The sequence below is a fragment of the Puma concolor genome, chromosome D4 (assembly GCF_028749965.1).
Source record: "Puma concolor isolate L17-30 chromosome D4, mPumCon1.1.hap2, whole genome shotgun sequence".
NCBI classification, from domain to species: Eukaryota; Metazoa; Chordata; class Mammalia; order Carnivora; family Felidae; genus Puma; species Puma concolor.
The window spans coordinates 23,603,776-23,613,412 of record NC_141679.1 but is presented as its reverse complement, the minus strand read 5'-3'; positions in this window follow the sequence as shown (position 1 = coordinate 23,613,412).

Here is a 9,637-nt window from a genome sequence, read left to right as displayed (position 1 = left end):
TTTTGCTCTCTCTCTCTCTCTCTCTCTCTCTTTTTCTCTCAGATCACTCACTTTGGGGGTCACGGGGTGAGCAGCTCTATGAGAGGCCCCCAACTCCAGACAAAAAAATGTAAGACTAAAGTGGATGTTTGTAAAAATATCATACCTATTGTACTGTATTTCTTGTCTTCGTTGGAAGGCCCATATTACAGCCCTTTTAAGTTAGCCCAGTTCCATTTTGGCTATAACTTTGAGTTTGCCATGACAGTTTTTGTAGGCCACTGTGTCCTTACCAAAGTGAGAGAAGTTCTGCTACTACTCTGTAGGACTACATGCTATAAAAGAGTACTTGCTTATTATTTAAAGCTTAGTGAAAATGAAATATTTCCAAGAGGAAAAATTAAAAAAAAAAACTGTCTGGTTTTGGTAGCAGGCCTTCTTTCTACATAGCGGTAAAGTGTCTAAGATCAGGTCTCCTGAGCCTTAGTTCAAGAAGAGTGAGAGAATTCATACTTCCTCTACTTTTTTGTTATATTTGGACCCTTGACAGATTGGACAATGTCCACCTGCATTGGTGAGGGTTATCCTCTTTACTCAGTCTACTGATTCTGTTGATTCTTCTGGAAACAGCACTCACAGACACACTATCAGTTGATTCCTCAAGGCAGAAGGTAGTAAGGAAGTAGAAGAAGCAAGACAGAAAGAGAAAGAAGCCAATCAAGGTTGGGATTTCCTTTCTAATCAAGTCTGACACTCACCCTGATCCAGGAGGTAGAGTTCATTCTAAAGAGTAAGGTGACTCCAGTGCCCAACAGCAAATTTGGCCAAGTGTAAGGTGCTAGCAGTTAGTAGCAAAATTTGGAAAAGATGAGGGATGATTTACACAGTGACTCAAGAGGATCTGAATGAAACCCCAACAGAGATTTCTATAGAAACCAACTTTAGACACTAACAACATTATTCTTTGTATGCACAATTGCTATAATTAGCAAATAAAAACAGGATGCTTAGTTAAATTTGAATTTTAGATCAGCAATGAATGTTTGATAGAAGTGTGTACTACATTGTATTTGGAACGCTTTTAGTTTTTTGTGGGTTTTTGTTTGTTTTTTGGGGTTTGGGGGTTTTTTGTTTGTTTGTTTTACTTTTGCCAAATGAAAATGACCTCTTTAGTCAGGAGGGTTGTATCTTCGGTCAGCAGGCACCCCATCCTACCAACCAACCAGTTTGAAGGCCTACCCTTATTGTGTTTACACAACATGAAATACCAGGTTAAAAACTAAAGATGCTCAAATATGTCACTCATTTATTCATTTACCAACCCGTCCCATAAACATTTACTAAGTGCTAACTGCCAGGCACATTGCTGCATGCTGGGAATAAAATGGTGAGCAAAGTCGGACTTTATATCTGTCCTAATGGGGCTAATGATTTCGAATATCTAGCTACATGAACACATTTTAAATTTTCATAGATGCCTGGCATCCTATAAACATTTTCTGGATCTAAAGGAAACACTGCTTATGTGATCAACATCATTCTTTTTTGAAATGCTTTAGACATTCATTTGGAAGTGAAGGGTAGAGGATATCACTATTTAAATATTCAACTCATTTGATTCTATGCGTCATTTGACCTATATGACTTAATCTAATTTTACCAATTAAAGAAGTATAGAAGTTAATTCCCAGAAATATGTCAGAAAAAAACTCTGTATGTATAATTTGGTGTTTTTTGGAATGGGCTCTTCAAGAGCATGCCACAAAGTGTATTATATTTTAATAATACAATAAATAATTTATTCAGAGAACAACAGACTTGTCAAAGATGGTTTTCAACTAAAATATTTACAAAAGGATCACAGGTGTTTTCAAAGTATTATACTCTATTATTTTATATCATGAGTAAATCTATACCACCACCACCACCACCATCACAATGGCTTTTTAAACTATTCTTCTAGTATACCCAAGTGTACTATTTTTATTTTTGGTTACAGTCAATAGCACACATTTCCTCAGAGACAACAGATTTTTGTTATGTTGCCAATTCAAGTCTTCAATGTCTTAATTTCATTCACAAGTGCAATATTGTTTAATCTGCTTTACAGAAGGACTCTGCAACCAGTACAGACCTATTTTAGCAACAGCTGGAAAAAGAAATTATTATTTTTAGATGTAACTTTGCAATCAGGGTACAAAATACAGATGAACTTCATGGGGTCCCTTTTACTTTAATCTGAAAATTGTTTCAGTGTTATGTACCTTCTTTGTTTAAAAGGAAACAAAAAAATTTTAACAGAAGAATAAACAACTGAGTCAGCTTTAATAGAAGAATATTCACAAATATCTACATAAGAAAACCTAATGGAGATTTAAAAAATCTAGCCCTCCAGTTTCTGCATGCTATTTTGAAAACTCACTTTGTCCCTCAGAATATTTAAGGAGACAAAGTTTGGTAAAGAACAATGTCACCCCAAAGCACTGGCAGTGATTACCTCAAATCACTCCCCTGGAATATAGATTCTGACAAAAGCTTAGCAAAGGTTTTCTATACAACATTGGTCAAAGTTTAAGAAAAACTAACTAGAAGTGTCAGCCAGCCAGCTTCCTGATTACTGACCCTAAAGCTCTTCAAGAAGTAAATCAGGCCTTCACGTCCCATCTGTTTGTCACCTTGCAGTGAGACAGAGAATTCCATGGTCCCAGGCTGGCCACAGTCTAATGGGAGCTGGGAATATGAAGAATCCCAAGGAAATCACATTCTTGTGAAGATAAAATGAATATCCTTGAGCAATCCATAAACAATTCCAATTTACTACTCAGGAAATTGCATAATATCTCCCGTGTATTCCAGGGGATACTAATTCCTGGGACTCTAATAGGTATTATTGGGGATGGAAGAGGGGTAAATCCTAAGGTCAAATGTTTGAAACACCTGAAAAAAAATTGAAAGGAATTTCTTTCACCCAGTAAGATCTTTTAATATGCTAATATGTACTGTGACCCTCCAAAGGTATGGGCTTTGCAGCTTTCTAATCTTTGTTTTTAAGCCCCAGAGCCTTTTTTCCATCTGAAGTAATCACTGTTGTTCAGAAAGCACTCATCTCTGTGCTCCCTCCATCCACCAAGCAAGAAACTTTGAATTTTAAAGAAAGGGTCCAAACTTGAAGGAGTGAAATGCCGAAGCGTGCATTTCACTAGGTAGACAAACAATAGATGTAGGAGATTTTGATGAGGTATTTCAACCTCACAGGGCTTCTGGTGACACATCTGCCACCAAGAATCAGGGACAGCCTTGCTAGCACATACACAGAAAAACAGTACTTCTTATCCTGAGCTTTTGGAAGTGAAAGCTGCTTTCCAGAGTTGGCTCTTATCTTCAAATTATACTTTTTTCAAATTGTAAGGAACCACCTTTAATTTATTTTCTCCTAGGACTGAGACTTAATCTTCTAGGAACAAAAGGGAAAAGCTGTTAAACTATCATATGCAAATATACTCTTTACAAAAGAGACCAGCTATTCTGCTACAACAGCCACATGGTAAAATGCAAAACTTGCAAAGTGTTCATTGCATCCAAAGCATATGCAAATGAATATTCCCGTGAGGTCAAGCCAATCCATTTTCTTCTCCCAAAAGTGTCCTCTGCAATAGGTCACTTCATTTTAGATGCTCAGTATAATGTCTTTGTTACTCACACACTATGTTAGACGAATTTGCTACATGGAATATTCATTTCCAACGAGTAAGTTGTTTCTTATACAGTTAACAAAACAGTAGCATTTGTAAACTCTGTTTAGACAAAATAATAATAATAATAATAACAATAATAATAATAAATCAGATATACTCAGTAAAAGTTGCTGATTTTTGGTGGGGGCAATATACTCTTGATAGGTTTTCTCTCTTTTCTTTTTTCTTTTCTAAAGCTTATTATTTATCTATAGGTCTCTGGTTTTCTTCTTATTGAAGTGGAGAGGAAAGAGCACTGTCAATTTCAAAACAGCCTGCTACTGACACATCAGAAGAGGATTTAATTATTCTGGCATAAAAAGCTAGGAAAGCAAAATAAATACATTTAACAGAGAGACACTCAGCTACTCTAATTGCTTATGCGCTATAAGGGCTTTCAAATAATAAGCCCTTAAGTAATAAATTAATATGGGAAAGAATAATGATACCCAGGTGCAAAACCTTAATCTGAGAGCTGGGCCCCATACTCAATAGCATAATTGCCTCTATTACCACATTCTGGCCTAACATAAGGGTTTTAGCCATGGAAACTAGATGGAAATGAAAGACAAACTATGTTCAAATCAGAGGATCACACAATAGAGACCAGGTATCTAAATAGCTACTTGAAATGTAAAAGCAAGCTACAGTTTTATATGAGATATTTCATTTAAATATGTGCCTGTGCCACCCCTGTTCTAAGCCATAAAAGCATGAGTTAAGAAAATTCTTCATTAAGAACTTCAGTGTTCTTAGTCAAAATCCTTGTAGAAGGAACTTCTTTAATTTCCAAATAACACCTCAAGCTACTCCATCATAACTAGATTCTGCTGTTTAAAAAACACCCTCGCGTTCTCCTGGGTGGTTCAGTCAGTTAAATGTCTAACTTAAGCTCAGGTCATGATCTCACTGTTCATGAGTTCAAGTCCTGTGGTCAGGCTCTGCTGACAGCTCAGAGCAGGCTCTGTGCTGACAGCTCAGAGCCTGGAGCCTGCTTCAGATTCCTTGTCTCCCTCTCTCTGCCCCTCCCCTACGCATACTCTGTCTCTTTGTCTCTCTCTCTCACAAATAAATAAAACATTAAAAAAACAAAAATAAAATAAAGAACAAAAAAACAGCCTCCTGGATCGCCTGGCTGGCTCAGTCGGTGGAGCATGTGACCCTTGATCTTGGGGTTATAGGCTCAGGTCCCTTGTTGAGTATAGAGATTACTTAAAAATAAAACCTTTAATCAATCAATCAATCAATCAATAAGTAAAAATTTAAAAGACCCTCTTCTATGCATTTATGAATGCATTTATGAATGCATTTATGTTTATCTTTTCTTTTGGTATATTCATACAGTTATTTACCTGAATGACTAACATATGCTAGATAATGATGTTTCTGGAGTTCGCATTTCTTAACTCCAAAAGAGAACACTATTTGGAAAAAAAATTCAAGTTCAGGCCAACATCTTCTGGATGTGTTCTCTTGATTCTTCTTTTCATCATCAAGATTAAAGAAAAGGGTATTCTACCAGTCCACGATTCTGAAATCTGAAAGATTCTGACACTTGAAAGTTTTTCATACTTTATTTGGCAGCAGAACCTGACTATTCCTACACTGAACCAAAGAAATATTAATGTATTTGATTATATGATACTGCCTGACTCCTCTGTGGTTGTTGCAAAATATACAATGTGTATACTGCATTACCTTTTTAAGGTCGCAAAAATTCCTAACTATAGTATTAGACCTAAGAATGTGGAAGAGAGATTGCAACCCTACTTATATATATGGACTGAACTGCAGTTTGACTTACCTACCAACACATATATAAATGACTGAAAAGTGTGGCAACTCATGCATTACAAGCAAGATTGCTAGAATTGCTGTATTTCTCCTGTGATGCATTCCACGTGACCTGCATCTCATAGTTGGGGGTCTCCGGGACTCCTAATAGATCATCTAGATCCAGTATATCACTATTTTATAAGGTCATATTAACAAGAGGTTAACATTCTTCTATTATTAAATGGGTAGTTTTTTTTTTAATTTAAGCCCGTTATCAATTTCATTGTTGATTATTTCTCAAAGACTCCCAGATAAAGAATCTTTTACTATGTATATGGATACATTTGCATTGAACATAACACAAGAAATTCTAGACTGTTACCTAGAATATGAACCTAGAGTCAGAATTTTTTATTTTTACTTTAAATTCATCTAACAGTTGAATTTTTTTTTACCTTGAGCAGGTATGACCTCTATAATTAAAAAGTAATGACCTCTTTAAAATTTTAAATGTAAAAGTGTTAATGCTACTATATTATTTCATCTTCTTTTATTATCTAGACATAGATATCATGCTCAGTCAACTAGTAGGGGACCTTTTCAGACATGCCTCATTAATACTAGCTCTTTCTCTTCCATTTCTCTTATTCTCACCGCATTTGAAGTTCCTCTTGTTTGAAATCTGTATGATTTCCTTTGCAGTCCCTGCAGAGTGTATAACAGACCTCTCTACAACCAAAAACAGAAGAAAAGCGTCCTCTCCACATCTCTCAAGTTCTGTTTCAGTATAAACACCACCAGGATGGAATGAACAAATGCTCAAATAGAGTCAGAGACTTCTATTGTTGATGGCCAAGCAAAGTCACAGGACATTTTCAGAGTGAGTTCCAAATAAGTCAAATTTAACAACTACCGGTATCCTTCTCTATCCCTCTTTAGCACTCTAGAGTGTAACTTCTCTGGCTGAGAAGTTCTCCTACCTAGCCTCAGATCCACAAGTAAAATCATATTACAAATATTCTCTCTCTACACGGATTTATGTCAGTCTGGTTTGGAGAATATGGGCTAATGTTCTGTAAAAACTAGAGCAATCTCATATTGTATTTTTCACAGAAATGTAGAGCAAACAATAAAATTTTGGTACATTTTTCTATCCCTTATGTATTATAATGTAGTATTTAAGGAGACAGGTGTTGAATCCGGATTATTTGAGTGAAATTCCACCTGAATTAGACACTTTCGAACTTAATAGATATCAGAATCGAGGTCCTTTTTAGACCATGCCTCTTTAAAGAACCAACCTATAATCCCCCTCTAAAAGTTCGTTAAAAAAAATCTCTTTTTCCATATTATCTCAGATGATATAATTCCTCACAGATTTTTCATTTGTTCAATCTAATTTCTAAGTTAATATTTTAGGAATGACTATTTTGGGACAAACTGCCACTATATATGGATGACTGAAACAAGGTTCTTATTCACAATAAGCTTAAAATTTAGTTAAAATTATGTTATAACTCCCCCAATGTAGCTACAGCTATGTATATATGCACAAACTGAAGAAAATACACATGTCTGCATTGAAATAACCACTTTAAAAATGCCTGCACCAAATGTCAATACTACCCAAAGCTATCTACACATTCAATGCAATCCCAATCAAAATTGCACCAGCATTCTTCTCGAAACTAGAATAAGCAATTCTAAAATTCATATGGAACCACAAAAGACCCCGAATAGCCAAAGTAATTTTGAAGGAGAAGACCAAAGCAGGAGGCATCACAATCCCAGACTTTAGCCTCTACTACAAAGCTGTCATCATCAAGGCAGCATGGTATTGGCACAAACACAGACACATAGACCAATGGAATAGAATAGAAACCCCAGCACTAGACCCACAAACGTATGGCCAACTAATCCTTGACAAAGCAGGAAAGAACATCCAATGGAAAAAAGACAGTCTCTTTAACAAATGGTGCTGGGAGAACTGGACAGCAACATGCAGAGGAATGAAACTAGACCACTTTCTGACACCATTCACAAAAATAAACTAAAAATGGATAAAGGACCTGAATGTGAGACAGGAAACCAACAAAACCCTAGAGGAGAAAGCAGGAAAAGAACTCTCTGACCTCAGCCGTAGCAATCTCTTACTCGACACATCCCCAAAGGCAAGGGAATTAAAAGCAAAAATGAATTACTGGGACCTTATGAAGATAAAAAGCTTCTGCACAGCAAAGGAAACAACCAACAAAACTAAAAGGCAACCAACGGAATGGGAAAAGATATTTGCAAATGACATATCGGACAAAGGGCTAGTATCCAAAATCTTTAAAGAGCTCACCAAACTCCACACCTGAAAAACAAATAACCCAGTGAAGAAATGGGCAGAAAACATGAATAGACACTTCTCTAAAGAAGACATCTGGATGGCCAACAGGCACATGAAAAGATGCTCAACGTTGCTCCTTAACAGGGAAATACAAATCAAAACCACACTCAGGTATCACCTCACGCCAGTCAGAGTGGCCAAAATGAACAAATCAGGAGACTCTAGATGCTGGAGAGGATGTGGAGAAACGGGAACCCTCTTGCACTGTTGGTGGGAATACAAATTGGTACAGCCACTCTGGAAAACAGTGTGGAGGTTCCTCAGAAAATTAAAAATAGACCTACCCTATGACCCAGCAATAACACTGCTAGGAATTTACCCAAGGGATACAGGAGTACTGATGCATAGGGGCACTTGTACCCCAATGTTTATAGCAGCACTCCTAACAATAGCCAAATTATAGAAAGAGCCTAAATGTCCATCAACTGATGAATGGATAAAGAAATTGTGGTTTATATACACAATGGAGTACTACATGGCAATGAGAAAGAACAAAATATGGCCCTTTGAAGCAACGTGGATGGAACTGGAGAGTGTGATGCTAAGTGAAATAAGCCATACAGAGAAAGACAGATTCCATATGTTTTCACTCTTATGTGGATCCTGAGAAACTTAACAGAAACCCATGGGGGAGGGGAAGGGAAAAAAAAGAGGTTAGAGTGGGAGAGAGCCAGAGCATAAGAGACTGTTAAAAACTGAGAACAAACTGAGGGTTGATGGGTGGTGGGAGGGAGGGGAGGGTGGGTGATGGGTGTTGAGGAGGGCACCTTTTGGGATGAGCACTGGGTGTTGTATGGAAACCAATTTGACAATAAATTTCATATATTGAAAAAAAATAAAAATAAAAATAAAAATGCCTGCACCATGACACAGTATTCCTACTTGGAAGTTTCAGGCTGGCTGTTTTCATATTCTATATTAGCCCCTCACCCCTTATTTATTCTTGGATTCATTTAAATTTACCTGTCATGTCCTCTGATACAGCCCCCTGGAATATAAAGGATGGAAAATTAAGAGAACCCTATCCGTCTCATGACCAAAACAGAACACCAGTAACAGAGAAGGTGAATTCAATTGTTTCTGCTCTCTCTCCCTTGTCCAGCCTTCTCCATCTCTGTGTTGGACACCACCATTCATCCAACTGTGCACACCAGGAACATATCAATTAATCTCTGATTAACTAGTCCTTCATGGATTTTACTTCCTAAACATTCCTCAACAATACCATTCATTGTTCCCTTCCCTTTCTCTACGTCTCAGTCTAAGCTATCAATCATCCTTGGAATAAGAGTCTCCCAGGGGACTCCTGAAATTCATTTTCCAACCCTTTGTCATCAATGCACATAGAATGCCTTTAAAAATAATTATAAAATTGGGGCGCCTGGGTGGCACAGTCGGTTAAGCGTCTGACTTCAGCCAGGTCACCATCTCGCGGTCTGTGAGTTCCAGCCCCGCCTCAGGCTCTGGGCTGATGGCTCACAGCCTGGAGCCTGTTTCCGATTCTGTGTCTCGCTCTCTCTCTGCCCCTCCCCCGTTCATGCTCTGTCTCTCTCTGTCCCAAAAATAAATAAACGTTGAAAAAAAAAATTTTTTTTAATTAAAAAAAAAAATAATTATAAAAGTAATACATGGTCAAGATAAGAACTTCAAAATTCCAAACATGTAGACTTCCCAAATCTCAGCCTCACATCCCACAAATGAGAAGTAACTACCACTTACCATTTCTCATAGACCATTCTGGGTAACCTTAGTATGC